The sequence below is a fragment of the Sapajus apella genome, unplaced genomic scaffold (assembly GCF_009761245.1).
Source record: "Sapajus apella isolate SASKATOON/1434 unplaced genomic scaffold, GSC_monkey_1.0 scaffold5, whole genome shotgun sequence".
Classification (NCBI taxonomy): domain Eukaryota; kingdom Metazoa; phylum Chordata; class Mammalia; order Primates; family Cebidae; genus Sapajus; species Sapajus apella.
Window position 1 is genome coordinate 20,935,410 of NW_022436945.1, and position 19,603 is coordinate 20,955,012.

Here is a 19,603-nt window from a genome sequence, read left to right on the forward strand (position 1 = left end):
TTCCCTCTTCACATTGTCTTAGCCGTGTCCCATATATTCTAGTATGTTGTATTTTGTTGCCATTAGTTTCAAAGAATTTCTCGATTTCTGCCTTAATTTATTATTTACTCAGAAGTCAAATCTTCCATTTTGTTTTAAAAGGTATGTATTTCATAAGTATTGAAAAATGTTATCTATTTTATGTATTGAATTCTATGCTGTTAATTATTTTCTTTAAGTAGGTGATCATATGCTTTCATTACCTTACTTTTTGTTGTTTCTGTTGAGGATCTACACGTTGCTTTAATTTCTGCTCTTTTGAAAATAATATGTCATTTTAAATCTGGCTGTTTTAAAATTTTTTTTTCTAAGTATTGAAATTTATTTTGATCATAATTACAGAAATTATCATTGGAACATAATCAGTTGTAATCTTATAACATGTATTTAGTAATATGTAAGAATGGAAAAGGATGGGTATCACCAGACTCATCAACTAAACTTATAATTTTAAGGACTAGATTTTAAAAAACCAAGCAAATGTAAATTATGTATTATAAATACCATTAATTAAGATATTTCTAAGACACTAACAAATCAAGAATCATATAAAAAGTAAAAACAGTGTTTACAAGTATTCATAAAACACAAAGGAAGCTAATATGTTACTCTGCCACATGATTTGTATATCATATTTAGTACCTTTAAGGAAATACAAATATTTCTGAAGACAGATGGAAAGTGTTAAATCTAAGCAATAATTTGAACTATATAAACTTTCTCAAGGAAGTCCTCACCCAGAAAACAAACTATTTTATATTACGGAGTTCTTTCTTTTTCACATGGGCAGATGAGCTTAATAATTTTTCTTTTCTAGTTTTTTTCTAAGTTAGTTTTACACTATATGTTCACTAGTGTTTTTTGTTGTTCTTGGTGTTTTCTTATGGATTGTTTTAGTCTAATTGATACTGTTTCATTACTACGTGGTTTGATATCTTTGCTAATTTTAGAATATTTACTCTCTTTAATTGCTGCTTTTGTCCTGTGCTTCCCTGTCTCTCATTCTAAAATTTCAGTTGCAAATATGCTAGAATTTCTCGCTCTATCCTTTAGGTTTTTATCTTATTTTTGTGTGTGTGTATGTGTGTTTTTCCTCTTCATGCTATATTTAAGATATTTTCTTCTGAACTATGCTCCAATTCAGGAATTCTCACTTCAGATCTGTATAATATGTTTTGAAATCTTACCACAAAGTATATGATTCTATAATTTCTACACATTTTATGTTGAAATCTTCAAATATGTATTCTATTTTCCTGAAGATATTAAGCATGTTTAGTTAAAATTCAGTTGCTAGTAACTCCAATTTCGAATACTCTTGTGGATCTGCTCCAGTTGTCTTTTGTGTTTATGTCTTGAGATTTTTCAATAACATAGTCATTCTTTATTGCATATTTGGTCTTTTTAAATTGTGGACTGGAAATTATATTTGAAGAAAAAAATGAAAGAATAATGTGGCAAGGATAATGCTATGTTTTTCACATAGGATTTACAATCCAATCCTCCAGATGGGGTAGAAGTCTTTGGGAAATCCAATTCGATTGTAACCACTGAGATGATTTGAAGATGAGATTCTTCCCCTAGGAAAGCTGAGCCATTGCTTATTCACTCTTACATTATAGCCATCCCTTTGGATTCTTGTTTTAAAGTATGGGGAGTTGATCAGCTCCCTCCCCACCTGGGCATATCTTAGACTTCCAGTTACTTTCCCACCCTTGTAAGAATAGCAACAATTCTGCCTACCTTATCTCTGTGGGCTTCTGAATTGGCAGAGGCCCCTCAGGAAAAAAATTAAACTGCCTCAAATATGAGCTTCATGTTTTTAGAATTATTCTCAGTTCTTAGTTCCACACTTCTTCACTTCTAAGTTAGTTTTCTGAAGTCTTAAAGCACATAAACTTTCTCTTTCCCTCTTATGTTTCCCTGATTTTATAATAGTTGCTAATTAGAATATTGGATTGAATTTCCTTTTCTGCAATTACCGAAACTCACAGTCCCATATTTAGTTAAATGCATAGTAAATGTTCACCCTTAGGACATAGATTTATATAACATTTTGGTATTTTCAGGGTTTATGTTAATGAAAAGTTGCATAAACTTAACAAGTAAATAACTTAATTAAACAGAATAATAGGTAATAATAACTGCATTTAATATTTCTTGTACACTTACTTGTGCCAAGCACTGTTATAAGTTCTTTACAAAGAAGTGAATTCTTTATTATTCTTACCCAACGTCAATTACACTGTTAATACACTCATTATACTGATGAAAACTGTAGCCGAGAGAAGTAGACCTAGCATTTGTGTTCATCACTTTGGTTCCTAAGGTGTCACATATTATGATATACTCCCAATTTCTGAAACCTATTGACATAAATACAATTTACAGACACATATGATGCACACGTATACACATGTACATATACATAGTACACACATTATTGTAGTTAAACTGTGCTTCAGAGGAAGACTGGCTAGCATTATACAAGTGTCCCTGGATAAGAATGAAATAAGTTCCTCTAAATGATTCATTGGCAGGAAGGGTTAGCTAAACTAATAGTCACCAAATCCTAACTCTTTTCCCTTAAGTGGCACCTTCTTAAGGTTTAGTCACATGAAATACTGCTCTCATCACCCTCTCTTGGCCCCTGGGCTATACTATCCTCAAAAATATCTGGGCATGGTGGTCTCCACCTGTAGTCCTAGCTACTTTGGAGGCTGAAGTGAATGGATCACTTGAGCCTAGGAGTTTGAGCTTACAGTGAGCTGTGATTTTGTCACTGCACTCCATCCTAGGCAGCAGAGCAAGACTCTAACTTAAAAAAATACTGCAAGACCTATTTATGAAAAATGTTATTTTTCTTTGTTTCCCATCAGAAGAAAGCTGGCATTTTCAAAAGAATCATACTAAATATATAAAGAGAACAAAGAGGAATGAGTAATGTAGAAGAGGCTTTAAAAACCACTGGGCTTAGAAAAAACAGGTTTCTGTTCCTGTAACATTTAAGTAACTTACCAGGCCAAAAGCCTCGTTCTATTCCCCAGGAATGTCACACTTCAGCCTCAAATGGCTAGAGCCACTTTGCAGGCAATTTACCTGGCTTCGGGCCCTTCTCCCTCCCTGGTTTTCTCCATAGGGGAGAGCCATCTTATCTGCAGGGAGCTGGTCAATTGCCCAACTTGTTCTTTCCATAATAACTGCAAAAAGAAAACATTCCAAGCCTGCTGCTGACCTAGGATGCTCCTACTCAGTTCTAGTTTCACTGTGATTGGCAGGCCTACAGCCTTCATAAAGGGAGTCACATACATACAGTAATAAGAGGATTATTCTTTACTCTTTTATAAGTGAGAGGTTGGGGGTGAGCTATATGAGGCAGTCAGCTCTGAATCTATATCACAGCTTCACAGCTACAGGAGAGTGACATTTTCCAATTCAGTAGCAATAACTAGGACCCAGAGAACTGCTATAACTAAATTAATTTCATGAGAGACTAATTTATAAGCCTTAATGGCAATTGTATAATTTTAGCAGAGAAAAATAACTATGGGGTCAACATGACCTTGCTGCCACACTATTCTCATCAGCAACACATTCAAAAACGATCATAAAAATGACACATTTTTAACCATGTCCTTGCATTTTCAGTATATACAGTTTCTTGTGACTTTTGTGCCCTGACAAAAATCAATGTGCTCTTAATATTCTAAGACATACATTACTTAGAATTAATAATTATAACACATGATCAGATTTAAAGTATTTCTATATTCTTTCTAGGTAATTAAAAACATTATGAGGTTTCCAATTGTTTTTTTAGGAAAAAAAGAAAAACAAACCTATTTTTTAATCAATTAGCAGTATCATAGGAAGTCTGCTGATTTCACTATCACAAATCCATTCCAAGCTGCTGGCTGGTATGAAAGAAAAGAAAATTTGTCAATTATCCAACTAATTATCTGAGTATATGACAGCCAAACCAAATAATCCCTGTCTCCAGTGAACGTTCTCAACTGAATTGTCTAGATAGCTACCATGCAAATTCAATGAAATTTTGGGGGATATAAACATTTCTCTATTTCTTTCATTAATCCATTAATGAATATGCCTGCAAATTGTTCATCTCAGTCTTCTAGAATAATGACTACAATAAAAAAAAATGAGAGCTAGCATTTATTGACCACTTAATATGAACCAGGCAGTGTGATAAGTGCTTTCTATGCATTCTCATTTAATTTTACAACAAGCCTGTGAAGGCACTGGCATGAATACCTGGTACAAAATGAAGCCTGCAGTTCCCAAATATCTCTTTAACTTTATCTGTGTAAACAGCTTAGCACATATATTACTCAAATAAAGTTTCTGATGTGTAACCTGTGACCTCTTTTTGATTTAGTGTTTTCCCTTCTCTCAATAGCAAATGGATTTCCTTTTAGTCATCTTTTTGGCATTTTTCTAATTCTAACCCTTTCTTTCCTCTGAGAGCTGTCTTGAGTACAATGCCTATCCCTATGTTGAATGATGCTAAGAAGTCATGAATTTATATGAGACATTCAGATTGTTACATAAAATTTCATTCCTTTCTATTTCAAAGAATTGTGATTTCTATTAGCATCTAAAAAAGGAAATGACAAATTATGTACAATAATATCTAGTTTTGATAGATTCTGCATACCTAGATAAAGGTATGCAGTGCATGGTATGCAAATGGATAGATGTTTAAGTAGTATTAAGTGTTGGCTCGAAATAAATCACTGAGGAATACATTTCCCTACAAGTTAAAAGACACCTAGGTACAGAGAATCCCAATTTATTGAAATTAATGAGTAACAGAGGACCTTTAAATGACCAAGCAAGTTGTTAATAGAACACTTCTAAAAATGATGTAGTGAGAGTTGCATGCCTAGTTTAGCCTCTTGGAACGTGGTTATCTTTAAGGTGTTCTTTTAGTTTAATGGAAAGTTATGAAATATTAAAATATAAACAGAGTTTGCAGTAAGACAACCCTGGATTCAAGTCATAATGATTATTGGCTTTGAGACCTTGAAAAAAGTGTTTACTCTCTCTAGGTACAAAATTAAGATAATAATGTCCATCTTCTCCTTGCCATTCTTAATTAGTTACAGAGAAGCCAGTTTGCTTCATGGGAAATATTTTTTTTCTTCTTCCTTAGTCACTGCATTGCTAGCAATTATCTGTTAGCCACGTTCTTTCTTTGCCCTGGGCAGTCACTTGAATACCAAAAATTGTGAATGTTACTATACCATATCCCAACGTTTACATCATATTCTCTTGTTAATTTGTGACTATAGAGTATATTAAAGTTGTTTGAGTTGAGAAGGGATGGAGAAGTTTATAGCATTTTTCATTCTCAAGAAACACATTCCAGAACATTGAGAAATCAAGTTTGTTGAGGAATGAAAGAGTGAAGAGTTTGAAGACTTCCACTCTTCAAAGCCAAGACTGTGGCCCTGTACTCCAGTCTGGGCGACAGAGCAAGACTCAAAAACAAACAAACAACAAAAAAATATTTTCAAAAACTTCCCTCTACATTTGATGATTGTTTTACCAAGAAGATGTATTGATTTAAAAACATTTTTAAATAAATGTAATAAAATAAATGCACACTGTGGAAATTTTAAAACATATAGAAGAATTTACCAAAAAAAATCCAAAAATCAATTTGTAAATCCATTAAACAAAGATTACTATTGGTAATGTTTGGGTGCATTTTCTAATAGGTAAACATAAAAATATATTTTGGCTTTACAAGCTTATGATTGCCCTGCATATAGTATTTTTCAACATCAAAATTACATCAAATTATCATTCTCCTTTTATTATCTTCTGGTCTGCATTTTAATGGCAACTTGATCACATATTGGCATCAATGATTATTGTCTTAAAATTATACAAAATGTTCTTCTATATATACCATAAACGTACTGAATTATCGACAAACTATGATGGTGGTTAGGTTTTCTATCCATGTGGAAAGTTTTTTTTTCTTTAAATAGGTATAATTAATAAACAACAACACACACACATGCATACTGTTGAGATACAACCTAGGCACAAAGATTTTCATAATGACTTTAGCTGAAATGAATTAATTTACATAGTTTGTGAATAGCTGTACTGTTCTTTCAATGTATTGGATGATTAGGTGAGTAAAATTCATATATTGTGGTGACACAGGAAAGTTATGCATCTCATTGACAGACAATATACTTCCCACAGAGGAGGGGATCATATTTTTATACCAAACCATCAAAGTCCTTTTTGAGCACTATGACACATACAAACATCACACATGTTAGACTATACTATATTGTTTTTATTCCTCATGCATAAGCCCTATCCCTTACCCACAATATTATGAGTTATATAATTTGTACTTCTTGTACACAATGTCTATCTTAGTCTGAGATGCAGATGATGTAATTAAAAAACACAGGTGGCCTCAACATGAGAGTTTTTCAATAAACAAGGAGTGATGGTTTCACAGCTGAGCTGACAAATGCCTAGATCTTTTACCCATTCCATTATTTTCTCAAGTATTTAAGCGGCTTGAGTGTTTGGCTTTTAAAAAATGCAAAAATGGAGTAAAACTCTTCAGATATTAGAAGCATTCTGTTTCACAGTCAATAAAAAGGTCAGGAGGGCTTTTGTACTAAACAAGTCTCATCAGGGTAGTTCATTAAAACAATTAGACAAAATGCGTTCTCCAGTTTCAGCTATCTATTCATTTTAAGGAACTTTCTGTCTTGCTTAATCAAATTTAACATGGGAGACTTTTCCTGGCTACATAATCAACATGTAAATTAAAATGCACAGAGATCTCCAAAGAACAAAAAAGTTAATTATTTAATCGTTTTTTACTCTATGTATTGGGTTGGGAATTTTTAATTAAAAAGAGTAAATGAATCTTTAACATATGTTTATTTCTTTTGTATAAAAATGTGACTATAATTAATAGTAAAATGACAACATGGAATGTTGAATTTATTGCCCAGTTACAATAATGAGGCTCTATATTAATCAAAGGTTGTCATTTTAATTGGAAAACCTCATTGGTAATGATAAATAGAATTCATAATAGTTTTTTTAATCCTTAATGATAAATATCTATGCTACTTCCTTTAAGAATATGAAATAATGTGTGTTTTCATAAAATATGATAGTTCTAAGTGATATTTTCTTTTTATTTAAAGAACGCATGCATTTAGCAAGTAGTTTACCTTTCTGAAAACTGAAAATATTGCTGAGGATTAAAGAGACAAACAAAGAATTCATGTGACATTTTATTAAGAAAGTTTAGGAACAGTCCATTTGGAGTTTAATGTGCCATCCATTGAAGTTTATGATGGAGTGAGCAAAAGGCATTACTATTGATTCTAGGTCTGTGCACTTTCTATCTACACAGGATTATTGTAAATGAATAAACTCATTTCTAGCCTGATTTTTCCAACATTCCAATACCTTTTGTATATTCTGAAAAATGTTAAAATGTTGAGTTTACACGAATGCTAGTAATCTTTGGCTTCCATTTTTAGTTTGCATAATCCTGCATTAAGCAGACTTTTCTTTTTATATATCTCAAGCTACTTATTTTCCGCTTGAGTGTGACTGCTTTGATTTAAGCTAGAAAAAATTTATTTAATATTGCATTCGGTTATTTACTTAATGATGCATTTTTGTTATTTACTCTTAGAAATAATATTGTTAACTTCAGAAATGTTGACTAGTAAGGTTTACCCAACTTTTAAAAATAAGCCCTATGCTAATGATTCAGAAATGTTTTCAGAGATCCCTAGGTTTTCCTACCATAAAAATACTCTTACATATTACTTCTCAGAAAAATCAATATATGTGTTATACACATACATATGAAAAGTTAACTTTTCTACATACTGTATACATTTTTTATTGGCCTAAAACAATCACCGCATTTATTTTGTTCATAAATCTATAATTTAGGCAGGGTTTAGTAGGCCAGATTTTCTGTTTTGTCCTACTCAGCATTAGCTAGGATGGCTCAAAGGCTAACTTATCTGTTTGTTAGTTGATGCTAGCTCTTCGATGGAATCTCCATGACACTATAATCAGAACACCAAAATGTGGTCTTTCTATGTGATTCCCTGACTTGGGATGGTGGCTAGATTCCAAGGTTGGGTGCCAGGATAGAGAGCCAGGCAGAAGCTGTATCTCCTTTTCTAGCCTATCGTCAAAAGTCATATAGCGTTTCCTTCATCACATTCTATTTGTTAAAAGCAAGTCACTGAAGACATCAATATTCAATGGGAGCAAAATTAAGACTCTACTTGTTAATGAGAGGAATGTCAAATAATGTGTGGATATGCTTTAAAAGCACAGAGTTTCAACAAATTTCAAAAAATTGTTTTCAGATCAATTTCTCTGACAACAATGCAATTCAGTTACAAATCACTATAAAAATGATGCTATTTTCCTACATTTTCTTCTGGAAGCTTTATATTTTTGCCTTTCACACTTAAATACACAATCATCTAGAACTGATTTTTATGTATGGTGTGAGTCTAGGGTCAAAATTTCTTTTACATATTACGTATATTCTATTTTTTTAAATTATACTTTAAGTTTGGGATACATGTGCAGAACGTACAGGTTTGTTACATAGGTATACATGTGCCATGGTGGTTTGCTGCACCCATCAACCCGTCATCTACACTAGGTATTTTTCTTAATGCTATCCCTCTCCTAGCACACCACCCACCAACAGGCCCCAGTGTGCAATATTCCTTTCCATGTGTCCATATATTCTCATTGTTCAACTCCCACTTATGAGTGAAAACATGCAGTGTTAGGTTTTCTGTTCCTGGGTTAGTTTGTTGAGAATGATGGTTTCCAACTTTGTTCATGTCCCTGTAAATGACATGAAATCATACTTTTTTATGGCTGCATAGTGTTTCACGGTGTATATGTGCCACAGTTTCTTTATCCTGTCTATCATTGATGGCCATTTGGATTGGTTCCATGTCTTTGCTATTGTGAATAGTGCTGCAATAAACATATGTATACGTGTATCTTTATAGTAGAATGAGATATAATCCTTTGGGTATATATCCAGTAATGGGATTGCTGGCTCAAATGGTATTTATGGTTCTGTTCCTTGAGGAATAGCAAAGGTTGAACTAATTTACACTCCCACCAACGTGTAAATGTGTTCCTAATTCTCCATATCCTCTCTAGCATCTGTTGTTTCCTGACTTTTTAATGATCACCATTCTACTGGTGTTAGATGATATTGCATTGTGGTTTTGATTTGCATTTCTTTAATCACTAATGATGATGAATTTTTTCCATGATTGTTGGCTGCATAAATGTCTTCTTTTGAGAAGTGTCTGTTTATATCCTTCACCCATTTTTTGATGGAATTATTTGATTTTTTCTTGTAAATTTGTTTCAGTTCTTTGTAGAATCTGGATATTAGCCCTTTGTTGGATGGATAGATAAATTTCCCCATGTTGTAGGTTGCCTGTTCACGCTGATGATAGTTTGTTTTGCTGTGCTGAAGGTCTTTAGTTTAATGAGATCTCATTTGTCACTTTTGCCTTTTGTTGCCATTGCTTTTGATGTTTTAGTCATGAAGTTTTTGCCCATGCCCATGTCCTGAATGGTATTGCCTAGGTTTTCTTCTAGTGTTTTTATAGTTCTAGGTCTTACATTTAAGTCTTTAATCCATATTGAGTTAATATTTGTATAAGGTGTAAGGAGGGTGTCCAGTTTCAGTTTTCTGCGTATAGCTAGCCAGTTTTCCCAACATCATTTATTAAATAGGGAATCCTTTCCTCATTGCTTGTTTTTGTCAGGTTTGTCAAAGATCAGATGGTTGTAGATGTGTGGTATTATTTCTGAGAACTTGGTCTGTTCCACTGCTCTGTATCCTATTTTGGTACCAGTGTCATGCTGTTTTGGTTACTGTAGCCTTGTTGTATAGTTTGAAGCCAGGTAGCATGATACCTTCAGCTTTGTTTTTTTGTTGCTGTTGTTGCTGTTTTTTGTTTAGTATTGTCTTGTCTATATACAAGCTCTTTTTTGGTTCTGTATGAAATTTAAAGTAGTTTTTTCTAATTCTGTGAAGAAAGTCTATGGTAGTTTGATGGGATAACATTGAATCTATAAATTACTTTGGGCAGTATGGCCATTTTCATGATGTTGATGCTTACAATCCATGAGCATGACATGTTTTTCCACTTGTTTGTGTCTTCTCTTATTTCGTTGAGCAGTGGTTTGTAGTTCTCCTTGAAGAGGTTCTTCACATCCCATGTAAGTTGAATTCCTAGGTATTTTATTCTTTTTGTAGAGATTGTGAATGGGATTTCATTCATGATTTGGCTCTCTGTTTTTTCTATTATTGGTGTATAGGAATGCTTGTGATTTTTGTACATCAATTTTGTATCCTGAGACATTGCTGAAGTTGCTTATCAGCTTAAGGAGATTTTGGTCTGAGATGATGAGGTTTTCTAAATGTACAATCATGTCATCTGCAAGCAGAGACAATTCTACTTCCTCTTCCTATTTGAATACTCTTTATGTCTTTCTCTTGCCCAGTTGCCCCGGCCAGAACTTCCAATACTGTGTTGAATAGGAGTGCAGAGAGAATATCCTTTTTTTGTACCAGTTTGCAAATGGAGTGCTTCCAGCTTTTGCCCATTCAGTATGATATTGTCTGTGGGTTAAATAAAACCTGATCTTGCTCTTAAATAAATTGAAATTAAGACTGATGATTCAGTAAGGTTAACAATGAAATTAAACTTTTAAAAAGTGACTGCAACAAATAAACCTTCTACTGAGAAAATACATCACAGATAGAAGATATCTGCCAAGTCCAGGCATTTTTATGGTGTAGATTGAAATAACAGTACACTGTTCTGAATTTTTATATAAAATGTGATTGGGAAGGTGTACTAATATATAATTTATCTTAATTTTTCTAACTTTGTATGGATAATCTTTCTATGCATATCACATAAAGAAATGCGTTGAAGCAAAAAAAAAAAAAGAGTGAGAAACAAAATCAAATTACTACAAGGGAATGTCTTCTGGGATGGTAAGAACTGAAAAACCTCCATAATGTTTTGAAATCAGTAACATTTGTTACTCCCCCAAAATAATAACATAAATTTAATGGCCATAGCATACAAATTTTAAGTATTCCTAAAAGATAAAATAACACAATCGCAGAGTTAACATGCATGTATGTGTCTATATTTACCAATGTGTGTATACCTGTATTTAAACTTGTTTGTTTATATTTAATACATGTAATAAGATCAAATCCTAGGCTGTGATGTTTGCAGAAAATACCATATTACACCTATGCAACTGAAATAAATATATATTTATAAAACAAGCATATACATAAACACAAATTATATATATTTATATACAAATTATATATGTACATATATATATATATATATATATATATATATTTATATATATATGTAAGCAAGCACTTATATGGGACTTTATTTGTGATGTATCAAAGTATTTACTCCTACTAAGAGTTCTACAAAAATCATGATTTTCATTTTTACTATACAGGTAATAAAGCGGAAGTACAGAAAGGTTAAGTACCTTAAGCTACTTCTATGTGGTCATACAGTTAATAAACAGAAGAGCTGGTTTGAAACTCAGCAGTCTGGCTCCAGATTTTGTGTTTTAACTTCCTGAGCTAACCTGCCTCATCATTAATATTGATGTCATCCAAGTTGGGATAAATTTTGGGGCATACATAAAAGAATACAAGAGGAAATACCTGGAAATAGACTTTACTAGGAAAGAAAAGATGGTCATGCATTCAGAGGAAATAATATTCACTGATCAGTTATTTTGTGTCTCGTTTTCTGTATGGTGATTAATATTTCTCTAATTATCTACTTCAGAATTTAAGTATACATGTATACTTTTCTTTTGATATTTTTCTCTTATTTATTTTTAAATAATATATCTTATGAAATCTAAATTTTCATTTGCAAACCAAGAAAGGTATATGCTTAACTTCTTCCCTGAACCAAAGAAATTATTTATGTCACTTTCAATGAACTTACTCAAGAATCCTAGAACTATGAGGGCCTACAACCTTATAACTTTCACTTGCCCAGATTATATTTGGAAATGTCGAAGTACAGTTATTGTTAAGAGAGTAGACTCAAAAGTCAGGCAGCATGGTTTGAGTCCTTATTCTGTTTGGGTGGCAACCATGAATACATTATTAGCACCTCTGTCCCTCAATTTACTCATCTCTAAAATGGGAATGCAAATAATATCACTTTAGATCAATGGTTTGTAAATGGGAGTTATGTTTCTCCCCAGGAGACATGTGGCAATGTCAGGGGACATTTTTTTGTTGCCATAGCTCGAGGGAGGGTATTACTGGCATTTAGCAGGTAGATGCTGCTAATTAACTACAGTGCACAGGGCAGCTCATTACAACATAAAGCTAACTTACTCAAAGTGTCAATAATACCAAGGCTGAGAAACCCTGCATAGTGTATCACAAACATAAATGAGGTAATACCTAAAAATGAATAGAATAATGTCTGGCACAGATTAAGTTTTCAATGATTGTTAGCTACTATTTTATTATTATGAAAAGAAATATCAAGAAATAAGATTAAAATGTAGACTGGGAACAAAGGAATAAATGCCTTCTATGACAGACTGAGGGATAAAATTCTATCTTGCAGGACAGGGGAGTCATTTACTGCTTCTAAGCAAAAGAGTGATAAATATCAGTGGATATTTTAAAACTTATGGGCAACTGTTATGAGAAGGTGAGACTTTTTAGTCCCATAAATATATCATCATAATGATCTTATTTAAAAATATTTAGTTATTTTTACTTGGGGAGTGGTATATGGAGTGGGAAATCAATGTTTTTTATAAAACTTCAAAAGACTAAAGAGAAAATAGACATACAATGAAATTTTCGGTTTTAGACCGTTTGTGAATACTTCTAGAGAAAGGAACATAAGCAGATAAGCAAATGTCGTAGAAAGTATTATGAAATTTCAGATTAACATTGAAGTATTGTAGCTTTTTGTGTTGTTATTCATCATTTGTATTTATAAATATTCATGAATTTCTCCAGTTACATACAGTGCAAAAAAAAAAAAATGCTTTGTACTTGGTGACTGACCATGTTAAGAAATGCAAGAATAGACTGAGCCTATCTACATGGGGTATTTGTGTAGTTCATGCTAACAAACATATTTATATAAACTATTAACTAACAGCAGCTTTCCTCTTTTTTTCATTTTTAACAATTATTTTTGGGAGAAAGAAGGATGCTATCAGGTGGTAATGTGGGCCTTTAAATTCTCAGATCCCCTGTCTAAGGAGTTAATTACTAAAACTTTCCAATTGTGCAGTAATCATATAAAAGCTGTGGCTTTGTATTATTTACCCAAATAAACAACATTCTTTAGAAGAAAACAGTCAGTTTTACTAATGAGAAATGTAAATTCCAGCTTCATGTGTTATTCATGAATGCTCTGATACCACAATTGTTATTTTCAAGTGTTTAGCTACTGGTAAAAACATCCTCGGCAATGAAGTTGGATGTTGACTGCTGAATGTCAAAAATAATGATCTAGCTGCACTGTAATCTTTGCTGAATGAGGTCTATTATGTGTCATATTTAGAAGAATATTTGTGTTGTTGAATGATTTAGACTAATGATCTATTGCTGCTTGTATTTTATAAAATATAGTAATAAGCATACAAAAAGTTTACTATTAATACTGTTAAATCCAATTTTGTACATCATATTTGAGAAGTAAAGTTAAATTGGCACATTTGTCAGAACCCATATAAATTTTTATTGGAAAGTGGATACAACATATAAATGTTTTCCTTGCTTTCAAAACGACTCAATTCAGATTTCCTAGTAGCAGTATTTTATTTTATACTGTTACAACGATTACACTATTTTCATATGAAAACTTAAGTGTAAATAGTATACCGTAGCAGAGTTTCTTTAGAACAAGTTAGCTACTACATTGCGCCTCTCTTCCAGACAAATGACCTATTTAAATTGTGGTCCATTCATAGATACATGTCCATCAGCAAATAAATTTAACAGCTCAATTAAGCCTTCGTAAAATCTTCTGATATTTGCTTAAAATTTTTATCATGGCAGCAAATAAGTATTCAAAAAATTATTTTCTTTTTTCTGTTAAACTAAACCAGTTATATGCCCTAATATTTTTTGACATTTCAAAATTAATAGAGATTTTCTATTTTCTTGGTTATTTGACATTGTAGATGGTAAAATAATGAAGAAAAATATTTAAGTTTTGGGGTATGCTTTTCTTGAAAAAGGGAATGTGCTTGGGAATGAGTACTTTCTTTTTTTCCTGAAAAAGGAACGTATTGAGAATGAGTATATTCTTTCTTTTACCTTCCTGTGAAACTAGTATGTGTTATTAGCAGAGGAAAAATAATAGTGTTAGTTAACAAAGGAACAGATGTTATTTCTGTACCTGGGAGAATTGGAGATATGAAAAATGTGAGATGTAAATGCCTTGGGTTGGACTTGCCCACCATGAAATTGTAAGTTGATGATTATAAAAATAAGAAGTCTAGGTACAGTGTGCATTTTTTGTGTAACAGGAAATGTTCTTTGATACAACGCAAATGTCACTCAGTGGTCTTTTCACATTGGATCCTCTAGCGCCTCTTTTGAAAATGCCTTTCCATTACCTCTGAGAACCCAGCAGTGATACTTTATAAGTAATCATGCATTAATCTACTGCAGAGTTATCTCATTCCTTCTTTATATTTAGAGCTCCACTGTCCCAGTTCACTTTCCATAATACTTGAATAAACCTTAGTGTTGATACTGACAACCAGGAAAAGGTCAATGTCATGTCAAGGGTTCCATCTCTGGACATCTGCAAATAGACTCAGTAGTATCAGGGTAGTGAGGATGAGCAGGAAAAGACGTATGACATGTGCACAGGACTGGGAAAGGGCCATGCACTCTGCAATATCACCTAACCTTCTGGAGCAGCTCTACTTGTGTTGAGACTCACAACTTCTCTTTTGTGTGGTATTATCAGTTTTGGTCCTATATGACATAGAGAGAGATAAATAGCTAAACATATGTGTGTGTCTGTGTGTTTGTGAGTGAAATCGCTAGAATGGCAATGATAGAGAGTGTGTGTGTTTGTGTACATGCTGGGTAATGGAAAGGAGAGTAGAATTCAAAACAAGAAAGAAGATGAGTTGTTTGTTTCTGTGGTAACTAACACAATTATTGGATTAGCCAAAATGTTCACTTCTCTACAGATCATCTTGTTATCTGGGAGTGGGCATCACAAGGAGTCCATTTGTAAAAGCAAATAGAAACAAAAGATGATCTATATTAAGTTTCAGGCAATAATGAAATTACACTTCTATAACCTGTTACCTGATGCCTATATACTATGCAAAAAAATGCAACTGCTGTTCTGGGGCCAACTTATCCACTTTATTCCATGGATTTTGATTATATGCAGTGCATTTTTAACTTTTGGAAGAAGCATGAATGTAATAATCTCAGTAAACCATAGATTCCCCTAACACACACACCCCCCCACACACACACCCACACACCCACACACACACACACACAAACACACAAACATGAGTTTTCTGTTTACCTACTACATTCAATATTACTCAATAATTCTCCTTAATTATTCTCTGACAACTTTTGGTTTTTAATTTACATTTGGCATGAAACAAAACTGTCTACGTAAACTTCAAATTACGTATGATGTATTTTTGTCATATACATTCGATGATTTTTGAACATGAATAAACTCCCAACACATGTCATAAATATAACCTAGCTATTCATAGTTAGTTACAACCCTCACCCAATATGAGAAAACAGACACAATTGAAAGACACAATTTCAGAGAATTTTACTAACACAGGGTCAACATAGGAGCCATGAAAATACAAATATTTTTACAGATTGTTCTTTAAAAGACCATGCCAATAAACAATTATCATTGAACCCTAAGACATCAGCTTTTTGGTCCTACAATGCCAACTCATGATCCAAGTAGTAAAATCAGTTATTTACCTCATTGACAGGCCCTTAGAGAACCAATCACTTGATTAACCAAATTATTTACATTTAAACAGATGTTTGTTGTTCTAGAAATACAAAGCAGCCTGAAATTATTCTTTAGTTTATGCAGCAATGTACCCAAGAAGACTTTTCAGACTTCTAATTAGTTATTAGTTACATAACTACTTTATCTCTGAAGATGGTAATTATAAAACTACTTCCCACTAAGCTTTTTATGCTGCATGAAATCTAACTCATGAAAATAACAGAACAAAATTTTCAAATATTTTCCAGCTTTGTATACTTTAGAAATAGCAAAGGTTGGCCAATTAAAGCTGAAATGTGGAAAATTTAAATTTTATCCTATTTGCCCTCTATTTTACTATGTTAGAATACTTCCCATAGACATAATGGACTGTAATTTATTTAAAGTAAAACTTGCCACATTCATGGTAGCTCTTGTGATGATTAAATTACAATAAATAATAAGCTCAGACTGGAAATATTTTAAGAGTACTATGATAATGGAATATGTTAAAATCAGAGGATAAGACATACTTTTGTCTCAATGAAAACATGAGAGCTAAGAAGAATGTCAGTTTTTTTTTTCTCGGTGGAAAATCTCAAGAGTTCTGAGGACGATATGTAAAATTCCCAGAACCTAATGCCCAGATCCTAAAGAAATGTAAAAAAAAAGAAAAATTATAGTTAGAAAAAAATGCCCAATTGGAAAATACAAGAGAATAATAAAAGAAGAAAAGCTAGTATACAATTATTTTTCAAGTTTATATAAAGAAAAATGCTATAATGAGAAAAACTAGATTTGTATTTAAAAACCTTCACCCAAACTGGAAAGGAGCCAAGAGACCAATGAATGACTTGGACAAGTCCAGCTTGGCCAGTCGATGAGTTGATTGTACTTACTTTTGAGACAGCAGGACAGCTTTAGAGATCTGTGCTGCCTCCCATCCCTAAGCTGCTTTTAAGCTAATTTTCTGGCTGTTTGCCTTCTGTGTGTGCAATGGAACTGTTTTCCTTGGTCGCTTCTCAGATACTCTCAGATATGTTTGTGTTCTTAGGGACACATGCTCCTCAGCTGAGTACCATGGCCTTGGCTCTTTGCCTAGTCTTCAGGGTTCAGGCAGAGAACATATGCCCTTAAGTAGCCAGCCACACCACAAATGCATATACAATTGTCACAAATTTCCATTAAATGTCCAGCTGTTTAAATTTCTTTTCATCTAGCTGTGAAAATGCATGATAACTACAACAAAGAGTAAATATACTGGTTGATACATATATAAATAGAAAAATAGTTTAGCTATATTCAACGGCATCCATTATTGAAACATTCCCACAGATGTGCATGGCGTACACACACACAGACTCAATGGCACCCATTATTGAAACATGCATATATATGTACATTGTATACACACACACATACACACACACACTCACAGACACACCCCTACACGCACATTTTATCATTAAACTTAAGAGTTGGTAGTTCCTTAATTCAACAGGCAACTCAAGGACATAGTGATCATCCCTTCTATACCAGAAATCATTTCATGTCCTAGAAATAGATAGGATTAAGTTATATTCCCTACTCTGCAGTGACTGCCATTGGTGTCAAGAAGAAGGGTGCATAAAATCAACTATATAGTGTAACAAGTGCTAGAGTAAAAGTAAGTACAAACCATTATAAGGACACAGGAGCATGAGCAATTAATTCTACCTGGTCCTTGTCATCACCCTTAAGTGTATCACCTGTGAGTTTGTATGTTTTGCAGGCCACAATATGACCATAACCTCAAATAATTTTCACTTTCTTACCCAGATACTCTCAAAATGCCTGGTCTGTGAAGTCACTGATATCTCACAGCAAATCTTCACCTAAGGTCATTGATAGGTTCTTAGAGACTGACTTTAAGCAGAAGGATCTGTAACAAGACCAATGTTACTGTAGGCCAATTGACATAAACAAGATTATATTCCTATGGCATACTTCTGGTCATAAAAATATCTCCAAACTTCCAAATAAATACCAAAACACCAGAGCAACTCACACACACATACACACACACACACACACACACACACGCACACACTAACTCACACTGGGGATATATAGACATGCCAATGAACCAAATGTGCATATCTTTGAGATGTGGGAGGAAACCAGAGTGCCTGGAGAAACCCACACAGACATGGGGAGAATTTACTCCCCACAGACGGCGGCCCTGGCCAGGAATTGCTTTATTTATTTTCCTCCTCAACCATAATAACAAAATGACATTTAACAAAATGATGCTGAAGGAGAGGACATTATTTAGGGACCTGCTGCACTTTCCTGTTCTAACAAGTCCATTTTCAGATTGTTCCCTAAAAAGCTAAATATTTCAATCACACCTCTCTCTGTATTGATTCTATGCATCATTTTCACAAGAACTATCTGGGAAAAATCTAACTCTAGCTTAATCCATCTGTTTAATTTGTTGACTGTAGACTAGGAAGTAGTACTAAAGAAACGGATGAGTGAAGCATAAATCCATGATCTTTATGCTCAACTTAGTCCTGGGTATATGCATGGACATTTTATCTATTCTAATAACGTCAGTTTTCATGGATGTCTTTATGATGTTCAGAGCTGTATTTCTAAATGAGATTATTTCATTTGACCCTTTGGTTATTTACTGGACATCTCCACTTATATCTTTCATAGCCACCTCACAGAATTGTATTCAAAATAGATGTCATCCTTTACTTAAATGATTAATCAATTGTTAGTGGTCAGGTCACTTGGAGCAGTGGCATTAGCAGGTTTATTGAATAAGTAAGATTTTCTTTACAATAAAGCTTTTATAAGAGAGCGCATTTGGAAATAATACCTCTAGAGACCCAAGTTTCAAACTGTTAGTGGAAAAAATACCTCATGGAAAATGAATAAAGGTTTGAGTTCTAATCCAGTGAACATATATCTTTAAAATTCCCAAGACTGTCTCATTTAAGTCTTAAGAAATTTGAAATTCAAATGTCAGAAGCATTCTCTGGATTGGGTATATTCTATTAATCAGATGATTATTAAACTAATTAGCAGCTTGGACAGGAGGAAATTTCAGTTTACTAGACAGAGATTGACTCATCTTGCTGTTCGTGTCATAATGATTTGGAAACTATTACCAATAGTTAATTTTTGATTTGACATTTATTTGAAACTCTCAATCATTCAAACTATATGTCGGAGTGTATTTTGTGTGTGTGCAGTGATTAGCAAGAATTATGAGCATCTGTTCAAATCAGCAAGAGTTTGAGAAGAAACCGGAAGCAAAATGATGGTGGAGTGTGGTTAATATTCTCATCCTGATTGATTTTATTCATCAGTATGTCAGAATATTAGCTCATAAAAATGCAAGATCTATTAATAATAACAAAAATCATAATAATATG

General features: G+C 33.1%; 1 long non-coding RNA gene across 1 annotated transcript in view; it reads right to left on the reverse strand.

The window, feature by feature from the left end:
* LOC116548070 overlaps positions 1–19,603 on the reverse strand; it is an 854,356-nt gene that overhangs the window by 768,858 nt on the left and 65,895 nt on the right. Inside the window, exon 2 of the long non-coding RNA XR_004267297.1 lies at positions 6,558–6,563. This is a non-coding gene — a long non-coding RNA (uncharacterized LOC116548070). The remainder of the gene's footprint in view (positions 1–6,557; positions 6,564–19,603) is intronic.